The sequence below is a fragment of the Ctenocephalides felis genome, unplaced genomic scaffold, assembly GCF_003426905.1.
Source record: "Ctenocephalides felis isolate EL2017-DRISC unplaced genomic scaffold, ASM342690v1 CF-g0.4_SCAFFOLD_03428, whole genome shotgun sequence".
Taxonomy (NCBI): Eukaryota; Metazoa; Arthropoda; class Insecta; order Siphonaptera; family Pulicidae; genus Ctenocephalides; species Ctenocephalides felis.
The window spans coordinates 25,061-44,038 of NW_020539582.1; the positions used below are offsets into that span (position 1 = coordinate 25,061).

Below are 18,978 nucleotides of genomic sequence, written 5' to 3' on the forward strand. Positions count from 1 at the left end.
ATCGAGAACATATTATTTACAACATTGTTGTACATTGGTTCCAACACAAACACGCACTGATAAAACTCGTGGCTTGTTGGTCTAGGTTATGATTTCGGCTTAGATATTAAACGTAAGAGGCAAATCATGTGTAAAATGTGTTTATTGGGGTGCGGGCATTTCTTTAAATTCGAGTGCCTATTATTGGTTGGTCTAGGGGTATGATTTCCGCTTAGGGTGCGGGAGTCCCGGTTCAAATCCCGGACGAGCCTGGACTTTTCTTTAAATTCGAGCACATATTATTTATTACACAAGTTGTACATTGGATGCAACACAAACACGCACTGGGTAGAACATGTGGTTAGCTGGTCGAGGGTATGATTACCGCTTTGGGTGGGGGAGTCGCGGGTTCAAATCCTGGACGAGCGCGGGCATTTCTTTTAATTCGAGCGCATATAATTTATTACATGGGGGTACAGCGTTTCAGAAGCTGTCCCTCAAACCAAGTAGACTTTGTATAGTTTATACTATTATTTGTATAATTATTGTTTATGCTATATATAATTCAATTATCAAGAAGCGGTTAGAGCCTCCGTGGCACAATTGGCTAGCGCGTTCGGCTGTTAACCGAAAGGTTGGTAGTTGGAGCCCACCCCGGGGCGTAAAGTAGTTATTATTTATATTCTGAACCCGTGGCATGTTGTACATTGGATGCAACACAAATACGGACGAACCCGGACATTTCTTTAAATTCGAGTGCCTATTGTTCACTACAATGTTGTACATTGGATCCAACACAAACACGCAGTGGGCAGTCTAGGGGTATGATTCCCACTTTGGGTGCCGGAGGTATCGGGATAACATATTATTTACTACAGTATTGTATATTGGATCGAAAACATATTATTTACAACAATGTTGTACATTAGTTCCAACACAAACACGCACTGAATAAAACTCGTGGCTTGTTGGTCTAGGGTTATGATTTCGGCTTAGATATTAAACGTAAGCGGCAAATCATGTGTAAAATGTGTTTATTGAGTAGAACCCGTGGCATGTTGTACATTGGATGGAACACAAATACGCAGTGGGTACAACCCGTGGCTCGTTTGTCTAGGGGTATGATTTCCGCTTTGGGTGCGGGAGGTCCCGTGTTCAAATCCCGGACGAGCCCGGACCTTTCTTTAAATTCGAGCACATATTATTTACGACATTGTTGTACATTGGATGCAACACAAACACGCACTGCGTAGAACATGTGGTTCCTTGGTCTAGGGGTATGATTCGCGTTATGGGTGGGGGATGTCCCGGGTTCAAATCCTGGACGAGCGCGGGCATTTCTTTCAATTCGAGCGCTTATTATTTATTACATGGGGGTACAGCGTTTCAGAAGCTGTCCCTCAAACCGAAAGTAGACTTTGTATAGTTTATAGGAGTGAAGTAAATGTTAACAGTTTGTGTGTGAAGTGAATCGGGCCCGATGTATGAACAGGTATTGGGCATTGGTTGCGCCGTGGGTTACCGATTAGTGTAGTTTATTGGGTATAAGAATAATTGTTATTTATACCCATTATTCTTCAATAATTATATATATTGTTTATGCTATATATAATTTACTCCTACTATTATCAAGGAGTGGTAAGAGCCTCCGTGGCGCAATTGGCTAGCGCGTTCGGTTGTTAACCGAAAGTTTCGTGGTTTGAGCCCACCCGGGGGCGTACAGTAGTCATTATTTATACTCTGGAATATTCAATGCATATTGTTTATACCCAATAGTATTTGATGATTATATTATTCATCATATACTATGTAGTTTGACATTTCTTTAAATTCGAGCACATATTATTTACTACAGTATTGTATAATATATTGAATCGAGAACATATTATTTACAACAATGTTGTACATTGGTTCCAACACAAACATGCACTGGATAAAACCCGTTGCTTGTTGGTCTAGGGTTATGATTTTGGCTTAGATATTAAACGTAAGTGACAAATCATGTGTAAAATGTGTTTATTGAGTAGAACCCGTGGCATGTTGTACATTGGATGCAACACAAATACGCAGTGGGTACAACCCGTGGCTCGTTGGTCTAGGGGTATGATTTCCGCTTAGGGTGCGGGTGGTCCCGGGCTCAAATCCCGGACGAGCCCGGAATTTTCTTCAAATTCGAGCACATATTATTTACTACAATGTTGTACATTGGATGTAACACAAACACGCACTGGGTAGGACATGTGGTTAGTTGGTCTAGGGGTATGATTCCCGGGTTCAAATCCTGGACGAGCGCGGGCATTTCCTTTTAATTCGAGCGCATATTATTTAATACATGGGGGTACAGCGTTTCAGAAGCTGTCCCTTAAACCAAAAGTAGGCTTTGTATAGTTCGTATACTTTATAGGAGTGAAGTAAATGTTAAATATTTGTGTGTAAAGTGAATCGGGCCCGATGTATGGACAGGTATTGGGCACTGGTTGCGCCGTGCGTTACAGATTAGTGTAGTTTATTGGGTATAAAAATAATCGTTGGTTATACCCATTATTGTTCAATAAGTATAATTATTGTTTATGATATATATAATTTAATTATCAAGAAGCGATTAGAGCCTCCGTGGCACAATTGGCTAGCGCGTTCGGCTGTTAACCGAAAGGTTGGTGGTTCGAGCCCACTCAGGGGCGTAGAGTGGTTATTATTTATATTCTGAAATATTCAATGCATATTGTTTATTCCCAATAGTATTTGATGATTATATTATTTATCATATATGTAGTTTACACGAGCCCGGACATTTCTTTAAATTCGTGCACATATTATTTACTACAGTATTGTATATTGGATCGAGAATATATTATTTACAACAATGTTGTTCATTGGTTCCAACACAAATATGCACTGGATAAAACCCGTGGCTTGTTGATCTAGGTTTATGATTTAGATATTAGATATTAAACGTAAGTGGCAAATCATGTGGAAAATGTGTTTATTGAGTAGAACCCGTGGCATGTTGTACATTGGATGCAACACAAATACGGAGTCGGTACAACCCGTGGCTCAGTGGTCCCGGGTTCAAATCCCGGACGAGCCCGGACATTTTTTTTTAATTCGAGTGCCTATTATTTACTACAATGTTGTGCATTGGATGCAACACAAACACGCACTGGGTAGAATATGTCGCTCGTTGGTCTAGGGGTATGATTTCCGCTTTGGGTGCGGGAGGTCCCGGGTTCAAATCCCGGACGAGCCCGGACTTTTCTTTAAATTCGAGCACATATTATTTATTACAAAGTTGTACATTGGATGCAACACAAACACGCACATGGGTAGAACATGTGGTTAGTTGGTCTAGGGGTATGATTACCGCTTTGGGTGGGGGAGGTCCCGGGTTCAAATCCTGGACGAGCGCGGGCATTTCTTTTGATTCGAGCGCATATTATTTATTACATGGGGGTACAGCGTTTCAGAAGCTGTCCCTCAAACCAAAAGTAGACTTTGTATAGTTTGTATACTTTATAGGAGTGAAGTAAATGTTAACTATTTGTGTGTAAAGTGAATCGGGCCCGATGTATGGACAGGTATTGGGCACTGGTTGCGCCGTGCGTTACAGATTAGTGTAGTTTATTGGGTGTAAGAATAATCGTTGTTTATACCCATTATTGTTCAATAAGTATAATTATTGTTTATGCTATATATAATTTAATTATCAAGAAGCGATTAGAGCCTCCGTGGCACAATTGGCTAGCGCGTTCGGCTGTTAACCGACAGGTTGGTGGTTCGAGCCCACCCGGGGGCGTAAAGTAGTTATTATTTATATTCTGAAATATTCAATGCATATTGTTTATTCCCAATAGTATTTGATGATTATATTATTTATCATATATGTAGTTTACACGAGTTCGGACATTTCTTTAAATTCGAGCACATATTATTTACTACAGTATTGTATAATATATTGGATCGAGAACATATTATTTACAACATTGTTGTACATTGGTTCCAACACAAACACGCACTGAATAAAACTCGTGGCTTGTTGGTCTAGGGTTATGTTTTCGGCTTAGATATTAAACGTAAGTGGCAAATCATGTGTAAAATGTGTTTATTGAGTAGAACCCGTGGCATGTTGTACATTGGATGCAACACAAATACGCAGTCGGTACAACCCGTGGCTCGTTGGTCTAGGGGTATGATTCCCGCTTTGGGTGCGGGAGGTCCCGGGTTCAAATCCCGGACATTTCTCTAAATTCGAGTGCCTATTATTCACTATAATGTTGTACATTGAATCCAACACAAACACGCAGTGGGCAGTCTAGGGGTATGATTCCTACTTTGGGTGCGGAAGGTATCGGGATAAATAACATATTATTTACTACAGTATTGTATATTGGATCAAAAACATATTATTTACAACAATGTTGTACATTAGTTCCAACACAAACACGCACTGAATAAAACTCGTGGCTTGTTGGTCTAGGGTTATGATTTCGGCTTAGATATTAAACGTAAGCGGCAAATCATGTGTAAAATGTGTTTATTGAGTAGAATCCGTGGCACGTTGTACATTGGATAGAACACAAATACGCAGTGGGTACAACCCGTGGCTCGTTGGTCTGGGGGTATCATTCCCGCTTTGGGTGCGCGAGGTCCCGGGTTCAAATCCCGGGCGAGCCCGGATATTTCTTTAAATTCGAGTGCCTATTATTCACTACAATGTTGTACATTGAATCCAACACAAACACGCAGTGGGCAGTCTAGGGGTGTGATTCCCACTTTGGGTACGGGAGGTATCGGGATAAATACCGGACGACCCCCGGACATATCTTTAAATTCGAGCACATATTATTTACTACAGTATTGTATATTGGATCGAAAAGATATTATTCACAACAATGTTGTACATTGGTTCCAACACAAACACGCACTGAATAAAACTCGTGGCTTGTTGGTTTAGGGTTATGATTTCGGCTTAGATATTAAACGTAAGTGGCAAATCATGTGTAAAATGTGTTTATTGAGTAGAACCCGTAGCATGTTGTACATTGGATGCAACACAAATACGCAGTGGGTACAACCCGTGGCTCGTTGGTCTAGGGGTATGATTTCCGCTTAGGGTGCGGGAGGTCCCGGGCTCAAATCCCGGACGAGCCCGGAATTTTCTTTAAATTCGAGCACATATTATTTACTACAATGTTGTACATTGGATGTAACATAAACACGCACTGGGTAGGACATGTGGTTAGTTGGTCTAGGGGTATGATTCCCGGGTTCAAATCCTGGACGAGCGCGGGCGTTTCTTTTAATTCGAGCGCATATTATTTATTACATGGGGGTACAGCGTTTCAGAAGCTGTCCCTCAAACCGAAAGTAGACTTTGTATAGTTTGTATAGTTTATAGGAGTGAAGTAAATGTTAACTATTTGTGTAAAAAGTGAATATTCAATAAAAATTGTTTATATCTAATAGTATTTCATGATTTTATTGTTTATCATATATATAGTTTATCCCTAGTTTTATCAGCATTATGACAAGGGCCTATTGTAATTATTGTTTGCGTTATATATAATTTACTCATATTATTATCAACAGCACAACAAGAGCCTCTGTGGCGCAATTGGCTAGCGCGTTCGGCTGCTAACCGAAATAGTATTTCATGATTTTATTGTTTATCATATGTATAGTTTACCCGTTGGGCTTTAACAGAAAGGTTGGTGGATTGAATCCACCCGGGGGCGTACAATAATTGTTATTCATACCCATTATTGTTCAATAATTATAATTATTGTTTATGCTATATATAATTTACTCCTACTATTATCAACAGCGCGATAAGAGCCTCCGTGGCGCAATTGGCTAGCGCGTTCGGCTAATAACCGAAAGGTTCGTGGTTCGACCCCACCCAGGGGCGTAAAGCAGTTATTGTTTATACTCTGGAATATTCAATGCATATTGTCTATACTCAATAGTATTTGATGATTATATTATTCATTTCTTTAAATTCGAGTACATATTATTTACTACAGTATTGTATATTGGATCGAGAACATATTATTTACAACAATGTGTACATTGGTTCCAACATAAACATGCACTGGATAAAACCCGTTGCTTGTTGGTCTAAGGTTATAATTTTGGCTTAGATATTAAACGTAAGTGACAAATCATGTGTAAAATGTGTTTATTGAGTAGAACCCGTGGCATGTTGTGCATTGGATGCAACACAAACACGCAGTGGGTACAACCCGTGGCTCGTTGGTCTAGGGGTATGATTTCCGCTTAGGGTGCGGGAGGTCCCGGGTTCAAATCCCGGACGAGCCCGGACTTTTCTTTAAATTCGAGCACATATTATTTATTACAAAGTTGTACATTGGATGCAACACAAACACGCACTGCGTAGAACATGTGGTTAGTTGGTCGAGGGGTATGATTACCGCTTTGGGTGGGGGAGGTCGCGGGTTCAAATCCTGGACGAGCGCGGGCGTTTCTTTCAATTCGAGCGCATATTATTTATTACATGGGGGTACAGCGTTTCAGAAGCTGTCCCTCAAACCAAAAATAGACTTTGTATAGTTTGTATACTTTATAGGAGTGATGTAAATGTTAACTATTTGTGTGTAAAGTGAATCGGGCCCGATGTATGGACAGGTATTGGGCACTGGTTGCGCCGTGCGTTACAGATTAGTGTTGTTTATTGGGTATAAGAATAATCGTTGTTTATACCCATTAATGTTCAATAAGTATAATTATTGTTTATGCTATATATAATTGAATTATCAAGAAGCGGTTAGAGCCTCCGTGGCACAATTGGCTAGCGCGTTCGGCTGTTAACCGAAAGGTTGGTGGTTCGAGCCCACCCGGGGGCGTAAAGTAGTTATTATTTATATTCTGAAATATTCAATGCATATTGTTTATTCCCAATAGTATTTGATGATTATATTATTTATCATATATGTAGTTTACACGAGCTCGGACATTTCTTTAAATTCGAGCACATATTATTTACTACAGTATTGTATAATATATTGAATCGAGAACATATTATTTACAACAATGTTGTTCATTGGTTCCAACACAAACACGCACTGAATAAAACTCGTGGCTTGTTGGTCTAGGGTTATGATTTCGGCTTAGATATTAAACGTAAGTGGCAAATGATGTGTAAAATGTGTTTATTGAGTAGAACCCGTGGCATGTTGTACATTGGATGCAACACAAACACGCAGTGGGTACAACCCGTGGCTCGTTGGTCTAGGGGTATGATTACCGCTTTGGGTGGGGGAGGTCCCGGGTTCAAATCCTGAACGAGCGCGGGCTTTTCTTTTAATTCGAGCGCATATTATTTATTACATGGGGGTACAGCGTTTCAGAAGCTGTCCCTCAAACCAAAAGTAGACTTTGTATAGTTCGTATACTTTATAGGAGTGAAGTAAATGTTAAATATTTGTGTGTAAAGTGAATCGAGCCCGATGTATGGACAGGTATTGGGCACTGGTTGCGCCGTGCGTTACAGATTAGTGTAGTTTATTGGGTATAAGAATAATCGTTGTTTATACCCATTATTGTTCAATAAGTATAATTATTGTTTATGCTATATATAATTTACTCCTACTATTATCAAGAAGCGGTAAGAGCCTCCGTGGCGCAATTGGCTAGCGCGTTCGGTTGTTAACCGAAAGTTTCGTGGTTTGAGCCCACCCGGGGGCGTACAGTAGTCATTATTTATAATCTGGAATATTCAATGCATATTGTTTATACCCAATAGTATTTGATGATTATATTATTCATCATATATGCAGTTTACACGAGCCCGGACATTTCTTTAAATTCGAGCACATATTATTTACTACAGTAATGTATATTGGATCGAGAACATATTATTTACAACATTGTTGTACATTGGTTCCAACACAAACAACGCACTGAATAAAACTCGTGGCTTGTTGGTCTACAATACATACCCATTATTGTTCAATAATTATAATTATTGTTTATGCTATATGTAATTTACTCCTACTATTATCAACAGCGCGATAAGAGCCTCCGTGGCGCAATTGGCTAGCGCTTCTGCTGTTAACCGAAAGGTTGGTGGTTCGAGCCCACCCGGGGGCGTAAACTAGTTACTGTTTATACTCTGTAATATTCAATGCACATTGTTTATACCCAATAGTATTTGATGATTATATTATTCATCATATATATATATACTAGCTGACCCGGCAAACGTTGTTTTGCTAAGTAAGTTATTTTATAAACAATTTCTAGAGTATCTAAAAAATTAATACTTTTTGTGTAAGGATGTGTTGTTTGAATTGCTATATACAATGAGGTATTATAGAAACAATAAACCCCATTAGTTTGTATATATTTTATTAATACAACCAAACTGAAAGTTTTATACACTTTCTATAGAAAACATGGCATAATTCAATCCAAGTCTTTGTTGGTCTTTCGACTTATATAGTCATTACAAATTCCATTTAATCGATTAATGAATGCGTTTCAAATTTTTTGAAATTTTTTTTGGATTCTGGATTTTGTGTATAATTGTAAATAATACTATTGAACTTATACAAATTTTTCAAATTTCTGCGAGGAGAGATACAAAATGATTTAGGTATCTCTTATTTGACCTGCTTTTTGAAAAGTTTCTAGTAATATTCGATGAATAAAAGTAAATTTAATAAAAAGTATATATGTAGAACAGGGCAAGGCACAAAGGTCCAATTTGACTTTAAGCAAATATAAATTTTATTATGAAAATCAAACCAATTATATCACAACAAATGACACATTTCAAATGAACAATTATCTGACTACGTTCAGTAAAACTACCAGCTACTTCATCATTGTAAAAACGTGCTTTTTTGCTGTCTTTAAAAAAAATTTATCTAGACCTTTTTACCCTATAACGGGGTAACTTGGAACGGCCAGATGGCAAGCAGGTCTAATGTCATATTTTAATTTCAAAGGTATTTTACAAAATAATTACATTTTCAACTAATTGCTAGAAAACTACCAATGGAAGAAAATACTTTTACTATGGATTTTCAAAGATTACCATTTATCTCCCAATACCAAAGTCATAAGAATCAAGGTTATAGCTGATTATACATATTTTTCCCTTTACATTCAAATACTGCTGTTAAACAATGCTTAGCTTTACTGGTTTTTGACACTTCGGTCGTGGATCTTCATATATTACTATCCATTCTTGAATAAATTCAGAAAATTATAACTGGAAATAAGCTATTCGACAAAATGTTCCTTTGATCAATTCCAAATTTAGGTTCTAAATCTGAATAATCTAGAAAAGGTTTTATAAATACCAATGAGTACATAATTATACAAATAAGTTCTTTCAGATTGTGTTTGAGAAAAATATGATTTGTCAACCATACTGAGTTATACATAGTTCGCTTCACTGTTTATACAAATGGGCAATGGCACTATCATTATATTATAATTGTTAATTATTTATTAATAAATAATTTTATTATTAATTCCTTACAAATATTGAATTGTCATCCATGCGTGATTACATAGCTGTCATTTGCTTATTGTTATTCCAAGTCGAACAGGATAAAAGGTATCCTATGTCCTTCTCCTGGCTCTGAACCAACTTTTACCAACTTTACCAAAGCCAATTTTCAGTTAAATCGGTTCAGCCTTCTTGAGTTATAAGTTCTGACGATATATCTCCAGAATGCACAAACCGAATTCGACAATTTTGCATTTGCTGAAAAGGTCTGGGGCTCCGTGAGGTTTATAGCTGGGTTATAATATATGAGAACCAAAAACTAATATTCTATCACGATAGTTAACTTAAGGTAGTCGATTACTTCAATTAGACCTTTTTATTGTCGAATCAAAGCACATTTTCTGATAATATATATATGCCAATTAGTTGTAAACACCTGAAACATTTTATAAGATATGTATAAAGAAATTACAAATTAACAACAATTAATGTATAACTATTTACATTTTTATTACAAATTTTGAGGTTATGTAAAGAAACTATATTTCAGAATATTTTTTTTATTAATTTGTTGATGATTATACTTATTGCTGATATATAATATAAACACCTCAAATACTCTATTTAAATACGTATAAACAAATATACATAAATACCTAATCATATAAATAATTACATTTCCATTTTCAAGAAATAAATTTCCCCATCGTCCATCTAGCATCGCTTGGTATTATTAAGAATTAATTTATTTGCCACTTTGTATTAATTTTCCGTGGCAATTAAAATATTTATATTATTCACGTAATAATTTTCAAATAATGGTCATTAAGAAATGCATATTAATATATTTGTATCAAAACAGAAACACCGAATGACAGTTGACAATCGAATGTAAATGTCATGGATGAAATCATTGATAGTATCATAGATTGAATAAACTACATGGATTGTTTATAAATAATTAATTTTGAATTAGAATGAAATAAAGGGATAAAAAGTATCGTAAGTCCTTCTCCTGGCTCTAAACTACCTCCCTGCCAATTTTCATCTAAATCGGTCCAGCCGTTCGTGAGTTATAAGTGGTAGCACATAAGGCGATCCTCTTTTATATATACGAGCCCGGACCCCGAGCCCGGACCTTCCTTTAAATTCGGGCGCATATTGTTTACCACAATGTTGTACATTGGATGCAACACAAACACGCACTGGGTAGAAAATGTGGTTAGTTGGTCTAGGGGTATGATTCCCGCTTTAGGTGGGGGAGGTCCCGGGTCAAATCCTGGACGAGCGCGGGCATTTCTTTTAATTCGAGCGCATATTATTTATTACATGGGGGTACAGCGTTTCAGAAGCTGTCCCTCAAACCGAAAGTAGACTTTGTATAGTTTGTATAGTTTATAGGAGTGAAGTAAATGTTAACTATTTGTACGATGTATGGACAGGTACTGGGCACTGGTTGCGCCGTGGGTTACAGATTAGTGTAGTTTATTGGGTATAAGAATAATCGTTGTTTATACCCATTATTGTTCAATAAGTATAATTATTGTTTATGCTATATATAATTTAATTATCAAGCAGCGATAAGAGCCTCCGTGGCGCAATTGGCTTGTGCGTTCGGCTGGTAACCGAAAGGTTGGTGGCTCGAGCCAACCCGGGGGCGTAAAGTAGTTTTTATTTATACTCTGAAATATTCAATGCATATTGTTTATACCAAATAGTATTTGATGATTATATTATTTATCATATATGTAGTTTACACGAGCCCAGACATATCTTTAAATTCGAGCACATATTATTTACTACAGTATTGTATATTGAATCGAGAACATATTATTTACAACATTGTTGTACATTGGTTCCAACACAAACACGCACTGAATAAAACTCGTGGCTTGTTGGTCTAGGGTTATGATTTCGGCTTAGATAATAAACGTAAGAGGCAAATCATGTGTAAAATGTGTTTATTGGGGTGCGGGCATTTCTTTAAATTCGAGTGCCTATTATTGGTTGGTCTAGGGGTATGATTTCTGCTTAAGGTGCGGGATGTCCCGGGTTCAAATCCCGGACGAGCCCGGACATTTCTTCAAATTCGAGTACCTATTATTTACTACAATGTTTTATATTGGATCGTTGGTTTAGGGGTACGATTTCTGCTTAAGGTACGGGATGTCCCGGGTTCAAATTCCGGACGAGCCCGGACATTTCTTTAAACTCGAGTACATATTATTTACTACAATATTGTATATTGGATCGAAAATATATTATTTACTACAATGTTGTACATTGGATGCAACACAAACACGCACTGGATAGAACCCGTGGCTCGTTGGTCTAGGGTTATGATTTTGGCTTAGATAATAAACGTAAGTGGCAAATCATGTGTAAAATGTGTTTATTGAGTATACCGCGTGGCTCGTAGGTCTAGGGGTATGATTTTTGCTTAGGGTGCGGGAGGTCCCGGGTTCAAATCCCGGACGAGCCCGTACTTTTCTTTAAATTCGAGCACATATTATTTACTACAATGTTGTACATTGGATGCAACATGGGTTCCAGATTAGTGTAGATATAAGTTCCATGTTAGAATAAGCAATGTTTTAGGATAAGTGATTATTAAATGTAAATATAGGTTAGTTAATTAAGTAACGAACAAACGCCTTTTCATTAGTAATATTTAAAGTAACTAGTCTCTTACAGGATCGCGACGTCACGGTAAGGTTGTAGAAAAACCGCGAATGTTCAAACAATAATAATATATTAGAGCATGACTAAAGGAGTATAGTAAAAAAATGAAAGGATATTCATGACAAATAAAAAGGTGTCCATGACAATATATATAGTTTACCCCTACTATTATCAGCATTACGACAAGGGTCTGCGAGCGAAAATGTTTAATATTTATACCCTAGAATATTCAATAAAAATTGTTTATATCTAATAGTATTTTATGATTTTATTGTTTATCATATATATATATAGTTTATCCCTAGTTTTATCAGCATTATGACAAGGGCCTATTGTAATTATTGTTTGTGTTATATATAATTTACTCCTATTATTATCAACAGCACAACAAGAGCCTCCGTGGCGCAATTGGCTAGCGCGTTCGGCTGCTAACCGAAATAGTATTTCATGATTTTATTGTTTATCATATGTATAGTTTACCCGTTGGGCTTTAACCGAAAGGTTGGTGGATTGAACCCACCCGGGGGCGTACAATAATTGTTATTCATACCCATTATTATTCAATAATTATAATTATTGTTTATGCTGTATATAATTTACTCCTACTATTATCAACAGCGCGATAAGAGCCTTCGTGGCGCAGTTGGCTAGCGCGTTTGGCTAATAACACAAAGGGTCGTGGTTCGACCCCACCCGGGGGCGTAAAGCAGTTATTGTTTATACTCTGGAATATTCAATGCATATTGTATATACTCAATAGTATTTGATGATTATATTATTCATTTCTTTAAATTCGAGCACATATTATTTACTACAGTATTGTATATTGAATCGAGAACATATTATTTACAACAATGTTGTACATTGGTTCCAACACAAACATGCACTGGATAAAACCCGTTGCTTGTTGGTCTAGGGTTATGATTTTGGCTTAGATATTAAACGTAAGTGACAAATCATGTGTAAAATGTTTTTATTGAGTAGAACCCGTGGCATGTTGTACATTGGATGCAACACAAACACGTAGTGGGTACAACCCGTGGCTTGTTGGTCTAGGGGTATGATTTCCGCTTAGGGTGCGGGAAGTCCCGGTTTCAAATCCCTGACGAGCACGCACTTTTCTTTAAATTCGAGCACATATTATTTATTACAAAGTTGTACATTGGATGCAACACAAACACGCACTGGGTAGAACATGTGGTTAGTTGGTCGAGGAGTATGATTACCGCTTTGGGTGGGGGAGGTCGCGGGTTCAAATCCTGGACGACCGCGGGCATTTCTTTTAATTCGAGCGCATATTATTTATTACATGGGGGTGCAGCGTTTCAGAAGCTGTCCCTCAAACCAAAAGTAGACTTTGTATAGTTTGTATACTTTATAGGAGTGAAGTAAATGTTAACTATTTGTGTGTAAAGTGAATCGGGCCCGATGTATGGACAGGTATTGGGCACTGGTTGCGCCGTGCGTTACAGATTAGTATAGTTTATTGGGTATAAGAATAATCGTTGTTTATACCCATTATTGTTCAATAAGTATAATTATTGTTTATGCTATATATAATTTAATTATCAAGAAGTGGTTAGAGCCTCCGTGGCACAATTGGCTAGCGCGTTCGGCTGTTAACCGAAAGGTTGGTAGTTCGAGCCCACCCGGAGGCGTAAAGTAGTTATTATTTATATTCTGAACCCGTGGCATGTGTACATTGGATGCAACACAAATACGCTGTCGGTACAACCCGTGGCTCGTTGGTCTAGGGGTATGATTCCCGCTTTGGATGCGGGAGGTCCCGGGTTCAAATCCCGAACGAGCTCGGACGTTTCTTTAAATTCGAGTGCCTATTGTTCCCTACAATGTTGTACATTGGATCTAACACAAACACGCAGTGGGCAGTCTAGGGGTATGATTCCCACTTTGGGTGCGGGAGGTATCGGGATAAATACCGGACGAGCCCCGGACATATTCTTAAATTCGAGCACATATTATTTACTACAGAATTGTATATTGGATCGAAAACATATTATTTACAACAATGTTGTACATTAGTTCCAACACAAACACGCACTGAATAAAACTCGTGGCTTGTTGGTCTAAGGTTATGATTTCGGCTTAGATATTAAACGTAAGCGGCAAATCATGTGTAAAATGTGTTTATTGAGTAGAACCCGTGGCATGTTGTACATTGGATGGAACACAAATACGCAGTGGGTGCAACCCGTGGCTCGTTGGTCTAGGGGTATGATTTCCGCTTTGGGTGCGGGAGGTCCCGGGTTCAAATCCCGGACGAGCCCGGACCTTTCTTTCAATTCGAGCACATATTGTTTACTATAATGTTGTACATTGGATGCAACACAAACACGCATTGCGTAGAACATGTGGTTTCTTGGTCTAGGGGTATGATTCCCGCTTTGGGTGACGGAGGTCCCGGGTTCAAATCCTCGACGAGCGCGGGCATTTCTTTCAATTCGAGCGCATATTATTTATTACATGGGGGTACAGCGTTTCAGAAGCTGTCCCTCAAACCGAAAGTAGACTTTGTATAGTTTGTATAGTTTATAGGAGTGTAGTAAATGTTAACTATTTGTGTGTGAAGTGAATCGGGCCCGATGTATGAACAGGTATTGGGCATTGGTTGCGCCGTGGGTTACCGATTAGTGTAGTTTATTGGGTATAAGAATAATTATTATTTATACCCATTATTCTTCAATAATTATATATATTGTTTATGCTATATATAATTTACTCCTACTATTATCAAGAAGCGGCAAGAGCCTTCGTGGCGCAATTGGCTAGCGCGTTCGGTTGTTAACCGAAAGTTTCTTGGTTTGAGCCCACCCGGGGGCGTACAGTAGTCATTATTTATACTCTGGAATATTCAATGCATATTGTTTATACCCAATAGTATTTGATGATTATATTATTCATCATATATGTAGTTTACACGAGCCCGGACATTTCTTTAAATTCGAGCACATATTATTTACTACAGTAATGTATATTGGATCGAGAACATATTATTTACAACATTGTTGTACATTGGTTCCAACACAAACACGCACTGAATAAAACTCGTGGCTTGTTGGTCTACAATACATACCCATTATTGTTCAATAATTATAATTATTGTTTATGCTATATATAATTTACTCCTACTATTATCAACAGCGCGATAAGAGCCTCCGTGGCGCAATTGGCTAGCGCGTTCCGCTGTTAACCGAAAGGTTGCTGGTTCGAGCCCACCCGGGGGCGTAAAGTAGTTACTGTTTATACTCTGTAATATTCAATGCACATTGTTTATACCCAATAGTCATTGATGATTATATTATTCATTATATATATATATATATATATATATATATATATATATGACGATTGGGGTTTGACGCCCCCTTCTTGGGGGTTGCAATGGCTGCCAAATACTATATTCTAGCCTTGCAACCCCATCACGGAGGGTTACCTTAACACTCCAATTGCCCGCTAAAGTACCTGTAATTACCTGTGGGGGTTAGTAGCTACTATACGAATGAAACCAAGATTACTTTAATAACTAAATCTGTTTAATAGTCAATAATACATCGCGTATGTATTTGTGGAACTTGACTGTACTTGCATACAGTCAATGTTTCCTAACTAATATTACTTATTCTTATATCATGGTATATGTGCTTATAGGGACATACGAGGGGAGAAAAGCTACAGCTTATAATTTACATTATCTGACCTTTAAGCTGGACCTGTCTTGTTGCACAACACACACACAACTAACACTAACGTATCCCAAGGCGTTCGCCTATGGGATACGTCTTAGATGGCTGTTACTTCTTAATTGCAAGGATCTCCGGAGCGTCTGCCTTGTTGGACCCCAAGAACCAATAGATAGTTAGGGGTAGTGGTAGGGATGGTGTACCCTGTGGTTGACGACTATCAGGCGACAATAATTATCAATACGACGATAATTATGATTATCGTCACACGCCCCCCTGTCACACCAGAGCCGTCCTCGGCTCTAAAAATTGTTGCTAATTCTTGATAAATCCAGTTGCTAATTCATGTTTGGGGTCCACGACCCGGTATTCATAATTGTTGGCTGCCCGTCCGGAGTCTGGTTTACTTAATATGAATTTGAGCGTAGACTGTAGTTGTGGGTGTGTGCCTTCAGTAATTGTGCTTTCGGCCAGATATATGACGTATTGGGTTCCTAACTAGCTATTCCCCCATTTGTTAACAAAGAAGGTTGATGAACAACAAACAAAAAGAAATCAATAATAAACATCACAAGTATTCAATAAAAACATATATAAATCGACAACCATAATCTTTAAAACAAATATCAAAACTAAATTTATATATGGGTCAATTTGACCTTCAACTTGAAACTTGAACTTAATTAATTTTGTTTTCCAAGAGCTCGTGTTTGAAAAAAAACTGTACTTATTTGAACTTCAAATCGCGATGTTATTTAAATTAGACACAAAAGAAAAACTACCATTTATACATAATGCTACAATACAAAAAGAAAAATTACACGTGGAAAGATTAAGATGTTACTAAAAAGAGAACGTTTTCTTGTACAATTTTTTTCGGAATACGCTATCTTGAAAACAAACCTAACCTATGTGTGTGTGCTGTTACCTATTTTCTTGGTTGTAGTATTAGTTATTATAAAATACACGTAACCCGAGATCTAAATTAGTTCGCCAGAATCAATGAGCTCGATAATATGGACAATATGTAGTGACGCGTTGAAAAACATAAATAAATAACTAATGTGACGATAACAATGAAAAATTTATTTACCTCTGCTTCAAACTGACTCAATTTCTTAAATAACTAAATGACTAACGAGCGCGACATTTACAGTAATTCAGCCTCTACTGGTGTGATTGACCCCCAAACACAAGACCACAGATGGGGGCTAAGATCTAGTTATCCTTCTTGCTCCCCCCGCAGCGCCCCAACCATAATAACACTAGACCGACCGCTTATGCCCACCCAAAAACAATGGCACTTACAATCACCTGTGCAAGCGGGGCACACCCAGAGTTCCCCAGCTCGGCACAAGGGCCCTCAAAGGTTGCCCCCTTCGCGGGGAAATGGCGACGTGCGACCTATGGCGCCATTCCAGTCTCACTGAAGGTACCTTTGCAAATAATCCTATAATTTCATACAATAATTGTCACATATATTCAACGGCTGCGGGTTTGATTAAGGGCGGTTTTCCGATTGATACCGTACGCGTCCATCGATTTGGACATCTCAATGGTCCGCTCTCGTGGACAACTGGGCCCGGCTTTAAACATTAAAATTCTCATATACGCATAAAACAAAAACGTACATCCGATATGGCGTCCCGATATAAGCCTGCAGACTTATATTTATATAATCTTGTTGCAACAAACAAACCTTTTCTCAACAAACGAAAATTCCTATATCACGTTCCTGCACCATGACAACTAAATATCCTAACATATTCTAAAACTTAATTCTACAACCTATCTAAGGGAGGGGGAGGGGAATCTTAAGTCTAAACTAATATTATTATTATATTTTAAAAAAAAGTAAATGATTTTTTTTCCAATCATATGTCTCTACCGAGAAAAAAAAATCTTTTACTGCGAATTTTACCCGAAATGAATCGCGTCGTATAAATCTATGCTGGGGCCGCTTGCCCCCGACCCTCGGACTAAAGCTACGTCAACCGACGGTCGAACTGTCTAAGGTATATTCATAAAAGAAAAAGAAAAAACGTAATATTGAAAATAAATAATTAACCTTCACCAGGCTACGACACGATCCATCAGTTTATATATTCCTTTATATAAACTAAACATACTTATTCTTGATTCTGAAAATCAACTTCGCCCTATCTCTAATACTCCATACATACTTGTTTTCTTTATTAATTTCCTCGTTTCATTAACTCTATTTGCCATATCGGACCCCTTAATCAGGATTGGGCGGTCAAAAACACGAGCCAATAACTATTGACGAGACAGAATTAAAGTATTTTCAATGAAATTCAAATCGTAGTTTGTCCATATAAAAGGGCGTCACGAACATTTAACAAAACGCCGACGGTATAAATGCGGTAATACACTACAAACGTTCGTTTGGTTTGATTTACGGTGACATTATCAATAAACAAAAAAAAACATGACGAAAATAATAGTTTACATCTAATTTTAATCATTGTCATACTTTACAGAGATAAAACTATTATATAATAACACTTAAACAATAGGGCCACCATAACACATTTAACTTATCGATTAAAAAATTTGCCCTCTATACTCTCAATACCTTGTAGCAAAGGCTATAAACTCTATCCGTAAACCAAACGAAACCTTTCGCGACGTACGGCTAAAAAAACGACACAACGATATATACATATATAAAACAAAACATTATTCGAATATATTAAAATGGCGAACTAAACGGATAATGCAATAATGATAAATAGGATAAAAACAGTAAAAGTGACGAAGTTACGCGTATGATAGAAAAACTAAGTGTTATAGAATAATAAAACATGAAAATTAATAAGAATTAGGCAAATGTGAAGAAAAAAAGCTACTTGATCAAAAAAAACTGCGAAAGAGTGTCACTGGCCGTTCTAGCTGTATGACGCACACAACTAGAGCGTTTATCCAACCGTCGGGTACAGGTCCGTACTTGGCAAGACCGAGTGAAACCCTTACCAGTGTCCCTGCGCCCGCAGAGATATGACTTCTAAAAGACACTTTGTGCCTGCAATCTGCTCTAATTAACGAAGGTTGGCTAGTCCTTTCGTTACCGTGCCGCATACGATGTATAACTGGACTGGTCCCGATAGCCGTTGTGATCGT

At 37.7% G+C, this 18,978-nt stretch overlaps 11 non-coding genes across 11 annotated transcripts; all 11 read left to right on the top strand.

Moving 5' to 3' along the window:
- Positions 1-1,081: 1,081 nt before the first annotated feature.
- Trnap-ugg lies at positions 1,082-1,153 on the top strand. The gene has a single exon. It is a non-coding gene; the product is annotated as a tRNA-Pro (tRNA).
- Positions 1,154-2,063: 910 nt separating this feature from the next.
- On the top strand, positions 2,064-2,135 carry Trnap-agg. Its single transcript has one exon. It is a non-coding gene; the product is annotated as a tRNA-Pro (tRNA).
- Positions 2,136-3,154: 1,019 nt separating this feature from the next.
- Positions 3,155-3,226, top strand: Trnap-ugg. The gene has a single exon. It is a non-coding gene; the product is annotated as a tRNA-Pro (tRNA).
- Positions 3,227-3,698: 472 nt separating this feature from the next.
- Trnan-guu lies at positions 3,699-3,772 on the top strand. Its single transcript has one exon. It is a non-coding gene; the product is annotated as a tRNA-Asn (tRNA).
- A 1,283-nt stretch (positions 3,773-5,055) lies between these two features.
- On the top strand, positions 5,056-5,127 carry Trnap-agg. Its single transcript has one exon. It is a non-coding gene; the product is annotated as a tRNA-Pro (tRNA).
- Positions 5,128-6,222: 1,095 nt separating this feature from the next.
- Trnap-agg lies at positions 6,223-6,294 on the top strand. The gene has a single exon. It is a non-coding gene; the product is annotated as a tRNA-Pro (tRNA).
- A 471-nt stretch (positions 6,295-6,765) lies between these two features.
- On the top strand, positions 6,766-6,839 carry Trnan-guu. The gene has a single exon. It is a non-coding gene; the product is annotated as a tRNA-Asn (tRNA).
- Positions 6,840-11,864: 5,025 nt separating this feature from the next.
- Positions 11,865-11,936, top strand: Trnap-agg. The gene has a single exon. It is a non-coding gene; the product is annotated as a tRNA-Pro (tRNA).
- A 1,784-nt stretch (positions 11,937-13,720) lies between these two features.
- Positions 13,721-13,794, top strand: Trnan-guu. Its single transcript has one exon. It is a non-coding gene; the product is annotated as a tRNA-Asn (tRNA).
- An 81-nt stretch (positions 13,795-13,875) lies between these two features.
- On the top strand, positions 13,876-13,947 carry Trnap-ugg. The gene has a single exon. It is a non-coding gene; the product is annotated as a tRNA-Pro (tRNA).
- Positions 13,948-14,352: 405 nt separating this feature from the next.
- Trnap-ugg lies at positions 14,353-14,424 on the top strand. Its single transcript has one exon. It is a non-coding gene; the product is annotated as a tRNA-Pro (tRNA).
- Positions 14,425-18,978: the final 4,554 nt, after the last annotated feature.